Source organism: Herpailurus yagouaroundi, unplaced genomic scaffold (genome assembly GCF_014898765.1).
Source record: "Herpailurus yagouaroundi ecotype Mexico unplaced genomic scaffold, PumYag 66788, whole genome shotgun sequence".
Classification (NCBI taxonomy): Eukaryota; Metazoa; Chordata; class Mammalia; order Carnivora; family Felidae; genus Herpailurus; species Herpailurus yagouaroundi.
In genome coordinates this window covers 1-4,269 of record NW_024419684.1, presented here as the reverse complement: position 1 = coordinate 4,269, position 4,269 = coordinate 1, and the positions used below count along the sequence as shown (strand labels likewise).

Here is a 4,269-nt window from a genome sequence, read left to right as displayed (position 1 = left end):
CTTCAGTGAGACTCTCAACAAAGAGATAGACAACATAGGGGCGCCTGGGTAGCTCGGTCCGTTAAGCATCCGACTTCAGCTCAGGTCGATCTTGTGGTCTGTGAGTTCGAGCCCCGCATCGGGCTCTGGGCTGATGGCTCAGAGCCTGGAACCTGCTTCCAATTCCGTGTCTCCCTCTCTCTCTGCCCCTCCCCCGTTCATGCTGTCTCTGTCTCAAAAATAAATAAACATTTAAAAAAATTTTTAAAAAAAGAGATAGACAACATAAAAAAGAACCAACCAGAGGTAAAGAACTCAATAATTAAAATTAAAAATACATCAGAGGGAATAATTAACAGACCAGAGGAAGCAGAAGAATGGATAAGTGACCTGGAGAAGAGTAATAGAAAGCAATCAAGATGAACAAAAGAGAGAAAAGAAATAATAAAAAATGAAAATAGGCTTCAGGGAACTCAGAAATACTGTCAAGTATAATAACATTCACATTACAGGGGTCCTAGGAGGAGGAGAAAAAAGGTGGCAGAACATTTATTTGAAGAAATTATAGCTGAAAACTTCCTGAATATGAGGAAGGAAACAGAAATCCAAGGCACAGAGAGCCCCCAACAAAATCAACCCAAGCAGGTCCATACCAAGAAACACAGAAGAGGATGGATGCCACCATGATGTTTTATTTTATAGTAAAGACTTCACCAAAACATTACTAGAACTGATACATCTATTCAGTAAGGTCACAAGATACAAAACAATATACAAAAATCCTTTGTATTTCTATACACTAATAATGAAGTAGCAGAAGGAGAAATTAAGAAAATAGTCCCATTTACAATTACACTGAAAATAATAAAACACATAAGAATAAACTTAACCAAGGAGATTAAATACTTGTACTCTTAAAACAATAAAACACTGGGGCGCCTGGGTGGCGCAGTCGGTTGAGCGTCCGACTTCAGCCAGGTCACGATCTAGCGGTCCGTGAGTTCGAGCCCCGCATCAGGCTCTGGGCTGATGACTCAGAGCCTGGAGCCTGTTTCCGGTTCTGTGTCTCCATCTCTCTCTGCCCCTCCCCCGTTCATGCTCTGTCTCTCTCTGTCCCAAAAATAAATAAAACGTTGAAAAAAAAAAAACAAACAATAAAACACTGATGAAAGAAACTGAAGATGACACAAACAAGTGGAAAGATATCCATGCTCATGGACTGAGAGAACATTGTTAAAATGTCTATAGTACAAAAAGCAATCTACAGATTTAATGCAATCCCTATCAAAGTACCATAGGCATTCTTCACAGAACTAGAACAAATAATCCTAAAATTTGTATGGAACCACAAAAGACCCTGAATAGCCAAAGCAATCTTAACAAAGAAAAACAAAATTGGAGGTGAGGTGTCACAATCCCACACTTCAAGTTATATTACAAAGCTGCAGTAATCAAAACAGTATGGTACTGGCACAAAAACAGACACACAGATCAATAGAACAGAATAGAGAACCCAGAAATAAACCCATGATTGAGGCACTTGGGTGGCTTAGTCATTTAAGCGTCTGACTTTGGCTCAGGTCATGATCTCATGGTCCATGAGTTCAAACCCCACATCAGGCTCTGTGCTGATAGCTCAGACCCTGGAGTCTGCTTCAGATTCTGTGTCTCCCTTGCTCTCTGCCCCTCCCACACTCATGCACACACACACTCTCTCTCTCAAAAATAAAAAATTTAAAAAATTAAACCTCTATTTAAAAAGAAATAAACCCATGATTATATGGGGTCAATTAATCTTCAACAAAGAAAGCAAAAATAAGCAATAGGAAAAAGACAGTCTCTTCAACAAATGGTGTTAGGAAAACTGAACAGCTACATGTGAAAAAATGAAACTGGACCACTTTCTCCATACATAAAAATAGACCCAAAATGAATTAAAGACCTAAATGTGAGACCTGAAACCATAAAAATCCTAGAAGAGAGCACATGCAGTAATTTCTCTGACATCACCCATAGCAACATTTTTCTAGATATGTCTCCTGAGGCAAAGGAAACAAAAGCAAAAATAAATTATTGGGACTACATCAAAACAAAAAGCTTCTGCACAGCAAAGGAGACAATCAACAAAACTAAAAGACTACTACTGAATGAGAGAAGATATTTGCAAATGTCATATCCAATAAAGGGTTAGTATCCAAAATATATAAAGAACTTATACAACTCAACTTATACAACTCAACACTCAAAAAACAAATACTCCAACCGAAAAATGGACAGAAGACATGCACAGACATTTCTCTGAGGAAGGATTACAGGTGATCAGCAGAGACATGAAAAGATGCTCAACATCACTCATCATCAGGGAAATGCAAATCAAAACTACAATGAGGTATCGCCACACACCTGTCAGAATGGCTAAAATGAAAAACACAAGAAACAAGTGTTGGCAAGGATGTGGAGAAAAAGGAACTCTTGTGCATTGCTGGTGAGGAATGCCAACTAGTGCAGCCACTGTGGAAATCAGTACAGTGGTTCCTTAAAAAATTCATGATAGAATTACCATATTATCCAGTAATTCCACTACTTACCAAAAAAAAAAAAAAACAACCATGAAAACATTAATTCAAAAAGATATATTTACCCCTACGTTTATTACAGCATTATTTACAATAGCCAAGATATGGAAGCAACCCAAGAGTCCATAGATATGTGAATGCATAAAGATGTGATATATATTTTTTGCAACAGGTTTACAGCCAGAACCCAGGTGTCATGAAAACCACGGCTAAACCTAAACCAAAATGGGAAAGAAAAATACTCATATCAACATCATCGTCAATTGACACACAGATTCAGGTAGGTCTACCACTACTGGTCATCTGATCTACAAATGTGATGGGATCAACAAAAAACCTATTGAAAAATTTGAGAGGGAGGCTATTGAGATGGGAAAGAGCTCCTTCAAGTATGCATGGGTCTTGGATAACTGAAGGGTCTTGGATAAACTGAAAGCTGAATGTGAACATGGTATCACCATTGATATCTCCCTGTAGAAATTCAAGACCAGCAAGTGTTATGTGACCATCATTGATGCCCCAGGACACAGAGACTTTATAAAAAACATTATTACAGGCACATCTCAGGCTGACTGTGCTGTCCTGATTGTTGCTGCTGGTGTTGGTAAATTTGGAGCAGTTTCTCCAAGAATGGGCAGACCTGTGAGCATGTTACACATTGGGTGTAAAATAACTTATTATTGGTGTTAACAAAGTGGATTCTACTGAGCCACCTTACAGCCAGGAGATATGAGGAAATAATAATGAAGTCAGCACCTACATTAAGAAAATTGGCTACAACCCCGACACAGTAGCATTTATTACAATTTCTGGTTGGAATGATGAAAACGTGCTGGAGCCAAGTCCTAACATGCCTTAGTTCAAGGGATGGAAAGTCACCCATAAAGATGGCAAGGCCAGTAGAACCACACTTTTTGAAGCTCTGGATTGCATTCTGCCACCAACTCAACCAACTGACAAGTGCTTGCGTCTTCCTCTCCAGATGTCTACAAAATTGATGGTATTGGTACTGTCCCTGTGGGTCGAGTGGAGACTGGTATTCTTAAACCTGACATGGTGGTCACCTTTGCTCCAGTCAAGGTTACACAACTGAAGTAAAGTCTGTTGAAACATACCATGAAACTCTGAGTGACACTCTTCCTGGGGAGAATGTGGGCTTCAATGTCAAGAACATATCTGCCAAAGATGTTCATTGTGGCAATGTGGCTGGCGATAACAAAAATGACCTACCAATAGAAGCAGCTGGCTTCATGGCTCAGGTGATTATCTTGAACCATCCAGGCCAAATCAGCGATGGATATACACCTGGGCTGGATTGTCACCTAGCTGCTCACTGAGCCAAAGGAGATTGATCATCATTCTGGAAAAAAGTTACAAAATGGTTCCGAAGTTCTTGAAATCTGGTGATGCTGCCATTGTTGATATGGTTCCTGGCAAGTCTATGAGTGTTGAGAACTTCTCTATCCTCCTCTGAGCTCTTCTGCTGTGACATGAGACAGATGGCTGCTATGGGTGTCATCAAAGCAGTGGACAAGAAGGTAGCTGGAGCTGGCAAAGTCACCAAGTCTGTTCCAAAAGCTCAAAAGGCTAAATGAATATTATCCTGAATACCAGTCATCCCAGCCTTAAATCAGTGGTGGAAGAACAGTCTCAGAACTGTTTGTGTCATCCCAGACTTTAGCCTCTACTACAAAGCTGTCATCATCAAGACAGC

General features: G+C 39.8%; 1 pseudogene; it reads left to right on the top strand.

Annotated features, from left to right (window-relative positions):
* Window positions 1-2,673: 2,673 nt before the first annotated feature.
* Window positions 2,674-4,217, top strand: LOC121024678 (elongation factor 1-alpha 1-like; annotated as a pseudogene).
* The last annotated feature ends 52 nt before the right edge of the window (window positions 4,218-4,269 follow it).